The sequence below is a fragment of the Schistocerca americana genome, chromosome 2 (genome assembly GCF_021461395.2).
Source record: "Schistocerca americana isolate TAMUIC-IGC-003095 chromosome 2, iqSchAmer2.1, whole genome shotgun sequence".
In the NCBI taxonomy this organism is placed as follows: Eukaryota; Metazoa; Arthropoda; class Insecta; order Orthoptera; family Acrididae; genus Schistocerca; species Schistocerca americana.
The window spans coordinates 122,301,628-122,321,656 of NC_060120.1; the positions used below are offsets into that span (position 1 = coordinate 122,301,628).

At 45.1% G+C, this 20,029-nt stretch overlaps 1 protein-coding gene and 1 pseudogene across 1 annotated transcript in view; one reads left to right on the forward strand and one right to left on the reverse strand.

The window, feature by feature from the left end:
• The window catches only part of LOC124593818 (vegetative cell wall protein gp1-like), a 42,206-nt gene that overhangs the window by 20,986 nt on the left and 1,191 nt on the right, over nt 1-20,029 (forward strand). The window lies entirely within an intron of this gene.
• LOC124597108 lies at nt 9,686-9,803 on the reverse strand (annotated as a pseudogene).

The following is a 20,029-nucleotide window of genomic DNA, read 5'->3' on the forward strand; positions in this document are numbered from 1 at the left end:
TCCTGATGCTATTCAATCTGCAAACTGAGCAATCTGTGAAGGAATCTCAGGAAGAATATGGAAGTGGAATTAAAATTCAGGAGAAACAAATTAAGAGTTTTGAGGTACGTCAGTGACATTGTAATACTTCGGAGACGGCGACGGATCTTCAACAGAAGTTAGACAGAACTTACAGAGTCTTGAGGCTGTTTATTATAGCAACACTAGAAGAAGTAAAACAAGTGTAGCGGAATGTAGTTGAACTAAAACTTGCGATGCTAAAGGGGTTAGAATAGGAAATGAGAAATTAAAAGTAACATATGAGTTTTGCTGCTTGGGCAGCAACTGTTAACGTCGAATACAAATTTAAATGGAATTGAGTCTTTAAGAAGGTACGGAAATGAAACACGGATGGTAGCCAATTTAGACACCAAGAGAATAGAAGCTTTTGGAACTGTGGTGTTACAGAAAATGATGAAGTTTAGATGGGTAGATCGAATAACTAATAAAGAGGTACTGAATGGAACTGGGGAGGAAAGAAATCTATGACAAAACTTGATTGAAGGAAGGGATCAATTGTTAGGACACTTCCAGAGGCATCAAAGAACAGTCAGTTTGGTAAAGGGGGAAGGTTTGGGGCAGAAAAATAGCAGAGGGAGACCTAGGTGTGAATATAGTAGGTTACAGTAGTTGCACGGAGGTGAAGAGGATAGCACGGGACAGGCTAGTGCTGAGAGCTGCATCGGACTATTTTGCGGACTTGGAAACCACAAGAACAAGCTGCACGAATGGAGAATCTAATGACGTTAATAAGTGATCTTGCAACGTTATGAGATGTGTGAAAAACTAGCGTTTCCTAAAACGGAGTGCAAATTACCCAGAATATACCCCTCCAGTGTTCGAGGCCCACTTGCAACAACCTTTAAACATACTGTTTTATACCTGGGATTTGATTCTTTTTTTGGTGCAGTCTTTCATTGGTAGAGACGTTCTCCATACCTGAGTGGTCAATGCGGCTAACTGCGATGCGGAGGACCCGGGTTCGACCCTCCCCAGTACTGCTAGGATTTTTCCTTAGTGGATGAACTGTGCAAGGCGCCACTGGGGTGAGGCTCTAGTCATTCTGTTATGCCACTGACATGCTCTGTGTATCCCCTCTGAATGTGCAAATCCTCCACTATGGTCCAGGCGTATTTAAACGAATTGTGTGCACATAAACGGAAGGAAAGGTTGGTTGATCCTAACATGTGGACTGTTGTATGCCCTGATTAAATATTAATATTTACTAAGAAGTGACGGGGACATCCAGCTACTGAATGAACAAGGGTAAGAAATTGCGTACATTTATTATTATAACTTCATTGATAGCTCAGAACAAACAAGGGTCAAATGCTCGTGATGGCAGAATGAGTGCATATACATATGTGAGCTTGTGATAATTGTTCGTTAAATGAGATCCTCTACAATCATCATCCACTCCCAATCTGAATACTGCTGTTTTGCACGTACACTGAAGACCCAAAGAAACTGGTATAAGCGTGCGTATTCAAATACAGATATGTGTAAACAGGCAGAATACGGCGCTGCGGTCGGCAACGCCTATATTAAGACAACTGTCTGGCGCATTTGTTAGATCGTTTACTGCTGCTACAATGGCAGGTTATCAAAATTTGTGAGTTTGAACGTGGTGGTATAGTCTGCACACGAGAGATCGATCACAGCATCTCCGAGGCAGCAATGAAATGGGGGATTTTGGTTCAAATGGCTCTGAGCACTATGGGACTCAACTGCTGAGGTCATTAGTCCCCTAGAACTTAGAACTAGTTAAACCTAACTAACCTAAGGACATCACAAACATCCATGCCCGAGGCAGGATTCGAACCTGCGACCGTAGCGGTCTTGCGGTTCCAGACTGCAGCGCCTTTAACCGCACGGCCACTTCGGCCGGCTGGGGGATTTTGCCGTACGACCATTTCACGAGTGGCCCGTGAGTATCAGGAAATCGGTAAAACATCAACTCTCCATCATCGCTGCGGCCGGAAAAAGCTCGTGCAAAAACGGGACCAACGACGACTGAAGAGAATCGTTCAACGTGACAGAAGTGCAAACCTTCCGCAAGTTGCTGCAGATGTCAGTGTTGGGCCATCAAAAAGTGTGAGATTGCGAACCATTCAAGGAAACATCATCGATATGGGCTTTCGGAAGCGAAGGCCAAATCCTGTACCCTTGATGACTGCACGACACAAAGCTTTACGGCTCGCCTGGGCCCATCAACACCGTCATTGGACTGTTAATGACAGAGAATACGTTACCTGATCGGACGAGTATCGTATCAAATTGTATAGAGCGGATGGACGTGACGGGTATTGAGACAGTCTCATGAATCCATGGAGCCTACGTGTCAGCAGAGGACTGTTGAAGGCGGTGGAAGCTCTGTAATGGTGTGGGGCGTGTGCTGTTGACGTGGTATGGGGCCCCTGATACGTCGAGACACGACTCTGACAGGCGACACGTACGTAAGCATCCTGTCTGATCACCTGCATGCATTCATGTCCATTGTGGATTCCAACGGGCAACGGACTTAGGCAAATCCAGCAGGACAATGCGACACCCCACATGTCCATAATTGCTATAGAGTGACTCCAGGAACACTCTTCTGAGTTTAAACACTTCCGCTGGTCTAGAAACCCCCCAGAAATGAACATTATTCAGTGTAACTGGGACGCCTTGCAGCGTGCTGTTCAGTAGACATCTTCACCCCGTCGTACACTTATGGATTTATGGACAGCCCTGCAGGATTTATGGTGTCAATTCCTTCCAGCACTACTTTAGACGTAACTCGAGTCCATGCCACGTCGTATTTCACCACTTCTCTATGCTTGCTTTAGTCTTACACGATATTAGACAGGTGTACCAGTTTCTTTGGCTCTTCATGGTACATCGGAATATGTTTATTAGATATACATTTTCGATGGATTAACTGTGCTGAGTAAAAAGGGAAATGAAACACGAGGCTCGCTACAGCATGATGCGTTTCATGTTCTACGGCATGCACTCAGCATCGTGAGGCCGACTGAGAAGCTGCTCGACCGTTAAATATCAGTTCCAAGGCCAGGAAACCCGACATCAGCCTGGAGAGTGGTACGTTCGCCACATGCCCTACCATGCCGCATCCGATGACGCCGTTGGTAGAGGATGACACTGCGGTCAGTCGGACCCAAATCGACAGTGTAGGGCTAGAACGCGAACCCTACCTTTAACTTTTTCATTGGTAGAGGACTTTGTACAGCAGTGGATCACTACTGGCCAACAACCACCGCTGCGGTTGCTGCTGCCAGACCCTCCACAGTTGGGCAGTCTCTCAGGAAACCAGACATCAGCCTGGAGAGTGGTGCATTCGCCACAAGCCCCTCCATGCCACATCCTATGACGCCGTTGGTAGAGGATGACACTGCGGTCAGTTGGGCCCAAATCGTCAGTGTACGGCTAGAACGCGAACTCTAACTTTTTCATTGGTGACTTTGCACAGCAGTGGATCGCTACCGGCCAACAACCACCGCTGTGGTGGCTCCTAACAGACCGTCCACAGTTGGACGGTCTCTTAGGAAACCAGACATCAGCAAGGAGGGTGGTGCGTTCGCCACATGCCCCTCCATGCCGTATCCGATGACGCCGTTGGTAGAGGATGGACACTGCGGTCAGTCGGGCCTAAATCGTCAATCTAGGGCGAGAACGCGGAACTCTACCTTTACCTTTTTCATTGGTAGAGTACTTTCCACAGCAGTGGATCACTACCGGCCAACAACCACCGCTGCGGTGACTCCCACCAGACCCTCCACAGTTGGGCAGTCTCTCAGGAAACCAGACATCAGCCTGGAGAGTGATGCATTCGCCACATGCCACTCCATGACACATCCGACGACGCCGTTGGTAGAGGACGACACTGCGGTCAGTCGGGCCCAAATCGTCAGTCTAGGGCTAGACGAGGAACTCTACCTTTAACTTTTTCATTGGTAGAGGACTCTGCACAGCAGTGGATCGCTACCGGCCAACAACCACCGCTGCGATGGCTCCCAACAGACCCTCCACAGTTGGGCAGTCTCTGCGGCGGCGCGGCCGGCCGCGACCAGACGGGGCGAGCGACCGATGCCGCGGCATAGTTCGGCCCGCGTTTTCGGCGCCCGGGGGTCCTCTCTCTCTCTCTCTCTCTCCATAAACGACCGCTGGCGGCGCGTGAAATACGGCCGCCGCCACGCAAATCATATATTAAGCGGGCCCGGCCGGGCAGCGCCGGCGATAAAGTGACTTTAAGAGCGCGCGCCGGCCGGCGGCCGCCCGCGAGCCGCCGCGGGGCCCGCGTTAAGGCGCGCAGATTTACGGCCGGCCACAATGTTGAAGCGGTAATTGGGTGGCGCTCGCGTTGCGCTCTCCACACCTGCAGCACGGCACCACCAACCCCCGGCCGCGGGCTCGGGCTCTGGTCAGCGATCAGAATCTGGCGGACGCATCTCGTCCCTCTCCGACTTGGCACAGCCTGAAACGAAAAGGCCTTTCCATCGCTCCCGACAGTTTCGAGGTGAGCTTCAGTGCGATGGTGAAGAACCCCTGCGATGGTGAAGGGGTCCAGTTTTCGTCAGATGCGATATACTAACGGTGACGTTTAACGGTAATATTTCTCAAAAAATATACACTGAGGTAACAAAAGTCTTGGGACACCTCCTAATGTTGCGTCGGACCTCCTCCTGCCCAACGTAGCGCAGAAACTCGACGTGGACATGGACTCAACAAGTCGTTGGAAATCCCCTGCAGAAATTCTGAGTCACGAAGCCTCTATAGCGATACATAATTTCGAAAGTGTTGCCGGTGCAGAATTGCATGCACGAACTGATCCCTCGATTATGTCCCATAAATATTGACCGAGGTTCATGTCGGGGTAACCAAATCAATCGCTCTAATTGTCCAGAATATTATTCAAACCAATAACGAACAGTTGTGGCCTGGTGACATGCCAGAGTATCATCTATAAAAATTCCAAAGTTGTTTGCGAACTTGAAGTCCATGAATGGCTGCAAATGGTCTCCAAGTTCAGTAGGACCATAGGACTCAGTTCATTCCACCATAACCGCAGTCTTTATCATTACGGAGCCACCACTAGCTTGCGCCGTATCTTGTTCACAACTTTTGTCTGTGGCTTAGTGGGGTTTGCACCACACTCGAATCCTACCATCAGCTCTTACCAATTGAAATCGGCACTCACCAGACCACGCCACGTTTTTCCAGTCGTTTAAGAGTCCGACCAATATGGTCATGAGCCCAGTAGAGGCGCTGCAGGCGTTGTCGTGCTGTTAGCAGGGCAGTTGCGTCGGTCTTCTACTACGATAGTCCACTAACGCCAAATTTTGTCTCGCCGTCCTAACGGACATTTTCGTCGTACGTCCCACATTGTCTTCTGCGGTTATTTCACACAGTGTTGCTTGTCTGTAAGCACTGGCACCCTTACGCAAACAACGCTTCTGTTGGTCGTTAAGTGAAGGTCGTCGGCCACTGCGTTGTCTGTGGTGAGAAGTAATGCCTGAGGTTTCGTATTCTCAGCACACTCTTGACACTGTGAATCACGATATATTTATTCCGTAACGATTTCCTAAAGCGAATGCCCCATGCGTCTAACTGCAACTACCATTCCGCAATCAAAGTCTGATAATTCCCACTGTCACGTCAGAAACTTTTTCACATGAATCACCGAAGTAGAAATGATAGGTGCACCAATGCAGTGCCCTTTCATACCTTGTGTGCTCCATACTATTACCACCTATGTATGTGCATTTCGCTACCACATGATTTTTGTCACCACAGTGTACGATAAAAATCATGTTCAAATCAGACAATAAATTACGTCACATGTTCCCCCATAATATAGGAAACAACTAAGATATACTGTTCAGACACATTAATGTGAGCACCTGTCAAAACCTTGAATAACTACCGCTTGAAGCGCTAACCGCTGTGAGCCGTGCAGAAAGAAAGTCACTGAGATTCCGGAAGGTAACTGACAGGAATATGGAACATCTACATCTACATCTACATCCATACTCCGCAAGCCACCTGACGGTGTGCGGCGGAGGGTACTTTGAGTACCACTATCGGTTCTCCCTTCTATTCCAGTCTCGTATTGTTCGTGGGAAGAAAGATCGTCGGTATGCTTCTGTGTGGGCTCTAATCTCCCTGTTTTTATCCTCATGGTCTCTTCGCGAGATATACGTAGGAGGGAGCAATATACTGCTTGACTCCTCGGTGAAGCTATGTTCTCGAAACTTCAACAAAAGCCCGTACCGTGCTACTGAGCGTCTCTCTTGCAGAGTATTCCACTGGAGTTTATCTATCATCTCCGTAACGTTTTCGCGATTACTAAATGATCCTGTAACGACGCGCTGCTCTCCTTTGGATCTTCTGTGTCTCTTCTGTCAAACCTCTCTGGTATGGATCACTGGTGAGCAATATTCAAGCAGTGGGCGACAAAGTGTACTGTAACCTACTTCCTTTGTTTTCGGATTGCATTTCCTTAGGATTCTTCTAATGAATCTCAGTCTGGCATCTGCTTTACCGACGATCAACTTCATATGATCCATTTTAAATCACTCCTAATGATTTCGTCATTCTGGATTGCTCAATGGATCAACACAAGTATGCATCTATCCTTGGGGTCCATGAATCCCTACATACAGTGTACAGTGTACAAACATGTCGACTTAAGCGCCGTCGCCAGCTAGGTTTCTCGGATGATCCATGGCGCGAACAGCCTGGTCCAGGTGGTCCCACAGATTCGAGAGTACATTTAAAAAAATGGTTCAAATGGCTTTGAGCACTATGGGACTTAACTTCTGAGGTCATCAATCCTCTGGAACTTAGAACTACTTAAACCTAACTAACCTAAGGGCATCACACACATCCATGCCCGAGGCAGGATGCGAACCTGCGACCGTAGAGGTCGCGCTGTTTCAATCTGTAGCGCCTAGAACCGCTCGGCCACTCCGGCCGGCTTACATTTAAATCCCCGGAGTTTGGTGACCAGGGGATTGTGGTAAATTCATCTCGGTGCTTTTCGAACTACGCACGTTGCGTTGTCCTGCTGATAAATGCCATCATCATGAGAAAAACCAAACTGTATGTAGGGATACATGTACCTCAAGGATAGATGCATACATGTGTTGATCCATTGTGCCGTCCAGATGACGAAATCACCCAGGGAATGTCACGAAAATTTCGTCTGCCCTGGACCTTCCAACGACTGTTGCGAGATGTTTGCTCTCAGGCATTTTACGTCGTACGCACTAACAGCCACCTGTCTGATGGAGCATGAAACACGATTAATGAAAAAGGCTACCTGTGGTCGTGCAGCGGACGTCCAGTTGCGGCGGTGATGTGCGAATTGCAACCCTCACTGCCGATGAATGCAGTCAACATGGGTGCACGAACCAGGTCCCTGCTGCGGAGGCCAATCGCAGCGACGTTTGCTCAGCGGTCGTTGAGGAGATACTGTTAGCCCCTTGGTGCATGTGGGTTGTCAGCTGCTCAACGGTGGCACGTCCATTCGCCGTACAAGTTGTAATCTCCCCCTTAGAAATCGGCCTATCCTGCTTGCGATATAAAATATGACCGTGGATCGCGTGTATGCCTAATGGATTTTTTCTGATTGTCTGAGGCCATATTTCCCGAAGAAGTGATACCGATAAGTAGGAGGGAAGTGTACAACCGACCCTTCTGATGGAAAGTCTACTAAAAATAAAAGTAATTAAACCGAACACGGCTATAATTTGGAAAATGAAAGTTATTTTGTGCATTCAGTCACGAACAACACTGGACAGAAAAGGGGTACCACTGATCATGAATCCAAAAGTTACACTAATGAACGAGAAGGAAATAATTACGGTTGCCAGCCCACTAGGGCGATTTACATCCAAAATCCTGTACAAGATGATGGGAAAGAAAAACATTTATTATTACATCTACATCTACATACATACTCCGCAATCCACCATACGGTGCGTGGCGTGAGGTACCTGGTACTACAACTAGTATCTTCTCTCCCTGTTCCACTCCCAAACAGAACGAGGGAAAAATGACTGCCTATATGCCTCTGTACGAGCCCGAATCTCTTTTATCTTATCTTTGTGGTCTTTCCGCGAAATGTAAGTTGGCGGCAGTAAAATTGTACCGCAGTCAGCCTCAAATTCTGGTTCTCTAAATTTCCTCAGTAGCGATTCACGAAGAGAACGCATCCTTTCCTCTAGAGACTCCCACCCGATTTTCTGAAGCATTCCCGTAACACTCACGTGATGATCAAACCTACCAGTAACAAATCTAGCAGCCCGCCTCTGAATTGCTTCTATGTCCTCCCTCAATCCTACCTGATAGGGATCCCAAACGCTCGAGCAGTACTTAATAATAGGTCGTATTAGTGCTTTATAAGCGGTCTCCTTTACAGATGAAGCACATCTTCCCAAAATTCTACCAATGAACCGAAGACGACTATCCGCCTTCCCCACAACTGCCATTACATGCTTGTCCCACTTCATATCGCTCTGCAATGTTATGCCCAAATATTTAATCGACGTGACTGTGTCAAGCGTTACGCTACTAATGCAGAATTCAAACATTACAGGATTCTTTTTCCTATTCATCTGCATTAATTTACATTTATCTATATTTAGAGTTAGCTGCCATTCTTTACACCAATCACAAATCCTGTTCAAATCATCTTGTATCCTCCTACAGTCACTCAACGACGACACCTTCCCGTACACCACACCATCATCAGCAATACACTGACGTGGCAACTGAAGGTTGTCCCATTTTTTGACACTAATTCTAAGTGAGTGTGTAATGATAAAGAAAGCTGAGAAGTCACTTTTACATTAAGTTTGTCATTAAATTTTGAAAATGGCAATCGAGTAATGATTTGAAAATATACACTTGAACTGTACGTTACTATTGAACTTCGTTACGTGAACAATGACTTTCAGAGACCTCAACATAACGTCATCAAAGAAATTTAGAGAAAGGCAAGCACTTTTTACGTTGCAGTTACTTAATTCTCAAATGGTTCAAATGACTCTGAGCACTATGGGACTTAACATCTTGGGTCATCAGTCCCCTAGAACTTAGAACTACTTAAACCTAACTAACCTAAGGACATCACAAACATCCATGCCCGAGGCAGGATTCGAACCTTTGACCGTAGCAGCAGTGCGGTTGCGGATTGCAGCGCCTAGAACCGCACGGCCACCGAGCCGGCCTTAGTTTTCAAATTGGATTTCATATTATTGTCTGAACAACTGAGCCTTTTTTACTGACTTGAACAGAATTAAATACTAGAATACGTACCAAACCAATCAGCCATGTGCTCCAAGCTATGTGTAAAATATATAAAACTTCCACACTCATAATTTGTCCATTTTCCTTAGATTTGGATTTTTTTCCAGTGATAGATTCTCAAACTTCGGTTAAAGCACTCCGTCCTCAGGCCACGAGTGACCTACCGGGACCATCCGAGCGCCGTGTCATCTTCAGTGGAGGATGCGGATAGGACGGGCGTGGGGCTAGCACACCGCTCTCCCGGTCATTATGATAGTATTCTTGACCGAAACCGCTACTATCCGGTCGAGTAGCTCCTCAATTGGCATCACGAGGCAAAGTGCACCCCGAAAAATGGCAACAGCACATGGCGGCCTGGATGGTCACCCATCTAAGTGCCGACCACGCGCGACAGCGCTTAACTTCGGTGATCTCACGGGAACCGGTGTAACCACTGCGGCAAGGCCGTTGCCAAACCTCGGTTAGCATATAAGGAAAAAAGGGAACAAGGACCTTGCTTGGTAAAAATGTCTGGAGGCAATGAGGACACAATCGCCTTGAATTTAACTGATTATTATTTAAATAAAGTTCATTAATCAAATCACATTCAGTTGTGCTGCTGGGTTAAGCGTTAATACTTTCTACCAATGAACAGTATTATTTCAGTGCTGTGCTTGCGACGAAACTCGGAGCCGACGACGAATCTGTGTTGCTGGAACTGCTGCTGTTGTTGAAGACGGTAGCATCTTGTGGGGCCACGGCTAATTACAGGAACGGGCAATCGTAATTAATATAGCCTCTTCCGCCCGTCCACTGTCCTTCCTCCTGCTAGTAGTCATCTGGCCGGCGCGGTTACATGATGCCGTCGAAATGATACTCTCTACTGCGAGAGCGTTAACACCACAGTTCCGCACACTACAAGCGCTGGAACCCGTTTCCCTCTCTCTGCGCGCTCTGCGCAACAACCCGCTACCCAAAGATTTTACAACGCACAAGCACTGCTATTATCGTTGCTAGTCGATGCAAATAACAATTCCTTTGGCTTTTTCCCAGAGCTTATAAGTTTCACAGTAAAACACAGATAAATACAATGAAACGTCAACAGACTTCTACCTAAATGTACACATACAGTGAAGCAATGTCTTTACTTATTAAAAGAAATCGTTTAAATTAAAGTTATTTACACATAATTCTGAAAAAAATTATGTATCGGTAGCATGTGCCATGCATCCTGCATTTTCGGTGTTACAAAGTGTCTGCGGCCGTCGATCACCCCTGTCATATATGACCCATGGCGCACCCGAACTGCCTCGACACATGTTCTGGATAGCGTCATTTTGTCATGCACAATATAGTTTAACCCTGGCGCCATGCGAAGAGTTTACAAACTTAAACCATTTCGTAAATGCTTCCACCCCCTGCCCAATAGCCAATCATCATACTCTTTCCGTTGTTAGATAAATCGCTCCGTTTCCGAATTACGCCAACGACTGCACTATTTTCTGTCTACCGACATACTTTACATACCTTCAACTGATAGTGTTGTCACCTGTGGTCTGTTGGTTTTGAACATAGGCGTGGCCACATTAATGTGACTGGACATCTACATCTACGTGGATACTCTGGCGATCACTTTTAAGTGCCTGGCAGAGGGTTCATCGATATACCTTCACAATTCTCTATTATTCCAATCTTGTACAGCGGGCGGAAAGAATGAACACCTATATCTTTCCGTACGAGCTCTGATTTCCCTTATTTTATCTTGGTGATCGTTCCTCTCTATTTAGGTCGGTGTCAGTAAAATATTTTCGCATTCGGAGGAGAAAGCTGGTGATTGGAATTTCGTGAGAAGATTCCGTCGCAGCGAGAAACGCCTTTATTTTAATGATTTTCAGCCCAAATCCTGTATCATTTCTGTGAGAATCTCTCCCATTTCAGGATAATACAAAACGTGCTGTCTTTCTTTGAACTTTTTCGATGTACTCCGTCAGTCCTATCTGGCAAGGATCCCGCACCTCGCAGCAGTATTCTAAAAGAGGACGGACAAGCGTAGTGTAGGCAGTCTCCTTAGTAAGTCTGTTACATTTTCTAAGTGTCCTGCCAATAAAACGCAGTCTTTGGTTAGCCTTCCCCACAACATTTTCTATGTGTTCCTTCCAGTTTAAGTTGTTCGTAATTGTAACACGTAAGTATTTAGTTGAATTTACGGCTTTTAGATTAGACTGATTTATCGTGTAACCGAAGTTTAACGAGTTCCTCTTAGCACTCATGTGGATCACCTCACACTTTTCGTTATTTGGGGGTCAAGTGCCACTTTTCGTGCCATTGAGATACCTTTTCTAAACCGTTTTGCAATTTGTTTTGATCTTCTGATGACTTTATTAGTCGATAAACGACAGCGTCATCTGCAAACGACCGAAGACGGCTGCTCAGATTGTCTCCCAAATCGTTTATATAGATAAGGAACAGCAAAGGGCCTATAACACTACCTCGGGGAACGCCAGAAATCACTTCTATTTTACTCGATGACTTTCCGTCAGTTACTACGAACTGTGCCCTCTCTGACTGGAAATCGCAAATGCAATCACATTATTGAGACGATATTCCATAAGAACGTAATTTCAGTACGAGCCACTTGTGTGGTACAGTGTCAAAAGCCTTTTGGAAATCCAGGAATACGGAATCAATCTGAAATGCCTTGTCAATAACACTCAACAGTTCATGTGAATAAAGAGCTTGTTATGGTTCACCCATGTTGACTCTGTGTCAATAGACCGTTTTCTTCGAGGTAATTCATAATGTTCGAACGCAATAAATGTTCTAAAATCCTGCTGCATATCGACGTTAACGATATGGGCCTGTAATTTAGTGGATTACTCCTACTACCTTTCTTGAATGTTGGTGTGACCTGTGCAACTTTCCAGTCTTTGGGTACGGATCTTCCGTCGAGCGAACGGTTGTATATGTTTGTTAAGTATGGAGCTAATGCATTAGCATACTCCGAAAGGGACCTAATTGGTATACAGTCTGAACCAGAAGACTTGCTTTTATTAAGTTATTTAATTTGCTTCACTACTCCGAGGATATTTACTTTTACGTTCCTCATGTGGGTAGCTGTTCTCGATTCGAATTCTGGAATATTTACTTCGTCTTCTTTTGTGAAGGCATTTCGGAAGGCTATGTTTAGTAACTCTGCTTTGGCAGCACTGTCTTCGATAGTATCTCCATTTCTATCGTGCAGAGAAGGCATTGATTGTTTCTTGCCGCTTAGTCATCATATGGCATATTATAGACGGCCGGAGCTGTGACCTCTATGTTTGCCAGGATGGCATGGAGCTGAGTGCGGCGATGAGGATCTGTCGAACGCTGATGAGGCTTTGTTAACAGAATATTCGTTTACTATCCCTGGTTACATAGCTGTGTTCTTTCATCACTGCCAGTAGCCAGGTGACCTGGTGGAGCTCACGGAAGGCCGGTATGTGCTGAGGCCACCACGCGTCGCAGTTTCAGCTGCCACAATGGCGGGGAAGCAAACACAATGGGTGGCTATGTCACAGGGAGTCGCGGACTGGCTGTACTGCGGACATTCCACAGCTGGTACCAGTGGCCAGCTGCATAGCTAGTAAATCACCAGGGTGCTCTCGTCGACGATCTAGACAGCACCGTGCAGAGGCACCCAAGAGCCCTGCACAAACTGGCCGTTATTGTGAAGAGTCGTGCTGCAGCCTCTTAGCGAGATAATGGCCAATGACGCCGGTCAGGGAGTGTGGGGGTGGGGACAGCTACTGCACTCCTCCAGAATGATGGTAGTTCAGGAGCTCAACACATATCATCAGCTAGGCATCTAGAGGAGTTGAGAGCAGGATGCAGCCAAGTCTTCTCATCGGCAAAGGCAGACGCGAGTTGGCAGTAACCAACTGCAGCCAAGTCCTTCAGGCCAGGCCGTCTGTTGCGTCGTAGATCGAAGTCATCTTGGCGGACCACAGATAGAACATCACAGGTCGCTCCTTCGAACAAATAACTGGGCTTTGGATGTCAGAGTATATGTACCGATCAGTCTATGATGTTATCGTGTGGACAAACCTTGACGCCGTGGCCATCGAATTTGCGTGGTCTGACAGTGACGGAACACGTCTGCGACGATGTCGGGCACCATCTCCGCGTCCACTACCCACATGCCTGTAATTACGGGAATTGTTTGACTTGAGTGTACACGTCTGGTGCCACATACCTCCGGAAACCTGTTAAGGACTTGTCGAATCCACGTACGCGGAATCGCTGCTGTATTGTGTTCCAGAGGTGGACCAGCACGCTATTAAACAGGCTGTCATAAGTTTTTGGCTCTCCAGTGTGCATCTGTTATAATAATAATAATAATTATTATTATTATTATTAATAATAGGCAGAGGTCACGTTCTACACATATTGTAATGTCTGGTTAGATACAGTCTTGATAGGTGAAATGAATACATAAATAAATAAATCAATACTACATTACCTGCTTCCACAGTTTGTAAGTGGAGATGCTTAATGGTTGTCAGATGCGGGCTTTCACATAAAATGAAATGATGAGTGAAGTGATGGCCCTCAACTACGTACCCTCCGGCTCAGAGTTGAAATATTATAAGTTTTGGCTGGTTTCGTTGTCTAGGTGCTGGGATACGTAGTTGCCGCATTAAAAGCGAAATGCTCCTGAGTCTACAGTATACAATATGAAAATACACATGAATCGAATGGTCGAAGGTTCCTATCACTCGGAAATTGCAAATTTTGAAAGTTATATAGAAATTTGTGAATGAAAGAGTGCAATTAAATAAAATCTGCAGGTACTATTTTAACGACCTTAAATGGTGAGTACGATAGCAGAAGTACCTTTAAGAATGCCCTTTATTACTGTAAAACAGTGGTGTCGATGGTCCAGCAATTATGAACAACAACGTAGCTCGCGAGATATTCACTTATAAACGCATACTAAATCTTCACTGCAGGAGCCATGGAAGTCTCACAAGTGCACAAGTCGGCACTACGAAATATTTCTGTTTCCCGTGAGCACGCGCAAACCGCTCCACACGCTCCAAGTCTCTCCTGCGACCGTGCGTCCGTCACGCCGTACTGTCCAGCACCCTCTGTGTCCTCTCCTGTACTGTTCAGAACTCCCCCGTGTCCTCTGCGACTGTCCCTTGCGCTGGACTGTTCAGAACTCCACCCTTAGTAACGAGCACTGTGACTGACGGTAGCGCTCCGGTCATGTCTCCAAGCCAACACACACTCGCAGACATTTTGAAACACATTCGAAATACTGGATTTACATTTAAATAACTTGAAATTAAATAAATATTCCTATGGCTGGGCCATAAACACGCCATAACACACATTATTAAATACATAAACAAATTAAGTAAACATATATCAATGGAGGGAGACCAAGAGATGAATACACTAAACAGTTTCAGAAGGATGTAGATTGCAGTAGGTACTGGGAGATGAAGAAGCTTGCACAGCATAGAGTGGTATGGAGAGCTGCATCAAACCAGTCTCTGGGCTGAAGACCACAACAACAACATATCAAAGGAATAGAACAGCAGCAAGCCACTAGGCTAATGTCTCTGTGCTTTCTAAAATACAGTAAATAATTGACCAATTTCTTCATGAATAGTATGTATCATATATACACAAAGACATAGATGAATAAATATATTTATGAGCATGCTGCTGCCATTTTCTCGTGTAACTGTGGAGTACTTATGGCCTGACGCGATCGATAGTAATAGGTCACTGTGACCTCCAATAACTCATGTACTATTCAAGTTACATGCCTGTAATTTATACTAATTTAGGTTTACACTAATAGCTTTCTAAAGACATGTCGATCGACAAAATCGGATGAACCGTTTAGATTTTGCAAATTAGTTGGTGGGTGTTACTTGCATAATTTATCATCAGATAGTAAACTATAAACTAATAAAGATATTGAAAATTTGATTACACCATCAGAATTGTCATGCAAATAATGGTAAGGTACAAGTTTCTAATTGAGGTATCATGATTCCTGTGGCTACTATTAATTTCTGTATGAACTGTGAAATGTCTGCCATTAAGGTTTCACACAGTACGCCATCTTTGGCACTCCTGGCATGTCTCCTTCATTGACACAGTGTTCTATTTAGCGACGAAGCGTCATTCACCAACAGCGGTAACGTAAACCGGCATAATATGCACTATTGGACAACGGAAAATACACGATGGCTGCGACACGTGGAACATCAGCCACCTTGGCGGGTTAATGTACGGTGCGGCATTATGGGAGGAAGGATAATTGGCCTCCATTTTATCGATGGCAATCTAAATGGTGCAATGTATGCTGATTTCCTCCATAACGGTTCAAATGGCTCTGAGCACTATGGGACTCAACATTTGAGGTCATAAGTCCCCTAGAACTTAGAACTACTTAAACCTAACTAACCTAAGGGCATCACACACATCCATGCCCGAGGCAGGATTCGAACCTGCGACCGTAGCGGCCGCGCGATTCCAGACTGAGGCGCCTAGAACCGCTCGGCCACACCGGCCGGCTCCTCCGTAATGTTCTACCGGTGTTACTACAAGATGTTTCACTGCGTGACAGAATGGCGATTTACTTCCAACATGGTGGATGTCCGGCACATAGCTCGCGTGCTGTTAAAGCGGTATTGAATAGCATATTTCATTACAGGTGGACTGGTCGTCGAAGTACCATACCATGGCCCGCACGTTCACCGGATGTGACGTCCCCTGGTTTCTTTCTGTGGGGAAAGTTGAAGGATATTTGCTATCGTGATCCACCGACAGCGCCTGACAACATGCGTCAGCGCATTGTCAATGCATATGCGAACATTACGGAAGGCGAACTACTCGCCGTTGAAAGGAATGTCGTTACACGTATTGCCAAATGCATTGAGGTTGACGGGCATCATTTTGAGCATTTATTGCATTAATGTGGTATTTACAGGTAATCACGCTGTAACAGCATGCGTTCTCAGAAGTGATACGTTCACAAAGGTTCATGTATCACATTGGAACCGCCGAAATAAAATGTTCAAACGTACCTACGGTCTGTATTTTAATTTAAAAAACCTACCTGTTACCAACTGTTGGTCTAAATTTGTGAGCCATATGGTTGTGACTATTACAGCGCCATCTATCACAAAGTGAAAAAAGTGGTCCAACTAAAACATTCATATTTCTTTACGTACTACACGAATATGTAATAAAAATGGGGGTTCCTATTTTAAAAAATGCAGTTGATATCCGTTTGACCTATGGCAGCGCCATCTAGCGGGCCAGCCATAGCGCCATCTGGTTTCCCCCTTCAAGCTAGACAAGTTTCGTTCTTTGTAGTTTTTTCGTTTGACGCTTATTTTGTGAGATATTTGGCCCAGTCACAATCAATGGACCACCCTGTATAGTTAAGGCTCACAGGCCATTTGACGATCTCTCTCTGTGCGGCTGCACAAACAGTGCCCGAAGTCTTACGGTAATGGGCAGTAAAGCCGCGAGTATTGAATATAATGGGCAGGGGCACTATGAACATAGAGTTGGACAATAAGTTGCGAATATGGGTCTCACGGGAGGCGTACCAGAGATAAGTTCGTGCAAGTCGCACTTTCATGTTTGTCCTCCGTGGCTCAGATGGATAGTGCGTCTGTCATGTAAGCACGAGATCCCGCGTTCGAGTCCCGGTCGGGGTACACATTTTCAACTGTCCCCGTTGACATATCAACGACTATATGCGGCTAGTTGTGTTCATTTCATTGTAATTTCATTTTAACTTGTTGCACCCAGTATGAGGTAGACGTTTTATTTTGGTAGATATTCTCACACATCAGTAATGAACGGCTTCGTTATTTACATCGGATGTTGAACAACAGATAATGGCAGAGAGTAAATACGTGATCGGGTAGCTCATGAGACTGCTGCTGCACCGATTAATCATCTCTAGCGTATGACGATTTTGTAACTTAATTTACGATGTACGAGGAGCTTTCAATAAGTAATGCAACGCATTTCTTTTCGCAGCCAGTTTCGGCTGAAAGAATGTGGAATTTATTGTTGGACATGGTGGATGCTCCCGCTTCGGCGTCTGTAGATTAAAGAAGTTCCGCTTGGTGACGGCCCTATACGTAGTCTGCAAAATGGCATCTGTAACGGTAGTGCGTTGCATGCAGAGAGCTCACACTGATTTACTTTTGGCAGAAAACCACAGCATCGCAGATATTCATAGAGGCTTGCAGAATGTGTACGGAGACCTGACAGTGAACAAAAGCACGGTGAGTCGCTTGGCGAAACACCTGTCATCATCGCAAGAAAGGTCGCACAAACGTGATACGTGGTCGAAAAGAAAAGTTTGGCCTAGTCTTTGTCAGAACGTGCAGAATCTTATGTGGGGCCAATAAGACGTCAATTTGAATCTAATTATGGTATGCCAATGTTTACGTAATAAAAAAATAAATTAAGTAATTCAGTACAATTATTATATAGATGCGATAAATCGCTTTAACAGGAGCCAAATGAACAATTAAAGTCAATATAATTCCAGTAAACCTGCAAAAGTAACAAAAAAAATTATTGTAGGGCCCTACATAGCCTACATAGACATCGCACATCTGCTAGATGCCCACGAAATACGTAATTTCGTTTTGAAGCTGACAGCCAATGAGAAAATAGATGCAAAAATACTATTCGTCAGTTTTCAAGCAGTAATGGCGGACAGCATCAGCTGGTAATATACGTAATATGGTAGCTAATTTTACTGCACAAAAATAAAATATATACTCCCTCCAAAAGAAGTTACACACAAACATTAAAATAAAATTATGATGAGCAGAAAAATGTCCGAGAAGAATTTTGAAAGAAAACTTTTAATTGAATTTTAGTTTGGCGGGTTTTCGACATTGTCAAGACGAAATAATAGAAAGAATATTTATTGGAACTAAACAAAATTGAACCTTGATATTGTGACGGAATTTTTAAAATAGGTAATTTAACTGCAATTGTCTTTAATTTTGAAATGAGAGAGAGCGCAATAATTTTCTTTTAATGTCTTAACTGTTGCTGCAGGCAATGCGATTACGTCAGCGGTGGGCCACGCGGACGATGTGTGAAGTAAATCCTGGTTAGTGGCGTGAAGATAATGATGGATCCTCCTGTTTCATTAATATCCCAGTTACGGCGGTGGTCCACGTCTCCGTTGTAGTCGAATCAGCTGGCAGCACTGGCGCGATAATAATAGTTCCAGTGTGTGCGCTGTCGTTACGCGCGCGACGTTTTATTATTAAAAGTTTATTAATCACGCGGTGCGGGTAGGTCGGAATTATGCAATGTCTTTAGTATTTACGATATATAGCCGGTTAATGCCAATACTTCGCACAGTTCTTTCACCGTGTTGCCACAGGAAAACAGTCACATGTGTTTATCACTATAACAGTCCGTTAAACATCAGTTCCATTTACGTCGTCGTCTTTAAGACAGTTTGGATGATATAATAAATGTTTCTTTATCAAATCACAGCACTGTTCTTTTACTTAATATTTTGGTTTGTTCCACTTTCACGCAATTCTAACAGTTAGTGTCTCCACACGACAATTGTGTCTGGTTCACGGCTAATTGTCACAAGTTCACAGAGTGTGTAAAATCGTCACCGCAAACACTCGATATACTTTTCAGGTTTTACTATCCACTTAATAATGCACGATCTCCTATTAACACAGCGGACGCACTGTAATTAACAGTTCCTCCGCGTATCACCGTCTTTCACGCCGAACTTTGCAACGTTTCTCCACCCGCGAACCGGCGGCCACGACATCACAACAACTCGCTCTCTCTCTGACATAGTACTTCTCCTATCCTAACCAAAGATTTACAAAGCATATAAAACCAGAACATTCATATTCGTACAATATAAAATATAAAACAGTAGCAAAATGAATGAAGAAACAATGTGACGTATTGACAAATAAAGAATAGTTGAAATAAATGATACATACATACTATGACAAGGTAATGCACAAAAGAAAGAAAATATTATCGACTTTTGGGGAAAGCAATGTCTTTACAACTTCCATCTGTTTGGCCCAATGCGGGATGCACTCCGCCGGGAGAAGTACGTGGACGATTGGGAGGTTATTGATGCAGAAAGACGTTGGCTCCGACGTCGACTAGTAGAGTGGTACCGTGTGGTGCCATGTGGGCATCCAGACCCTCCCAATAAGGTGGCGAAAGGCTGTCGCATTGAACGGATATTTTGTAGAAAAATAGGGTTTTGTAGCCAGAAGAGTGCGAATAATATTGTGTATTGGAATTCTGAAGAAAACCAACCTGCTTTCACAGACACAATGTGTTGCATTACTTATTGAACATTCTTCGTACTATGCCTCGTATTAACGCACAGTTTTGCCGCGCGGGATTAGCTGAGCGACGCTGGCACGGTAGCTCAGCGTGTTCAAGGGGTGTCTTACGACGTCCGCCCCGATCAGATGCAATGAACAAAAAAAAAAAAAAAAAAAGAGAAAAGGAGAAAGCTGTCTAGGGCGCTGCAGTCATGGACTGTGCGGCTGGTCCCGGCGGAGGTTCGGGTTCTCCTTCGGGCATGGGTGTGTGTGTTTGTCCTTAGGATAATTTAGGTTAAGTAGTGTGTAAACTTAGGGACAGAAGACCTTAGCAG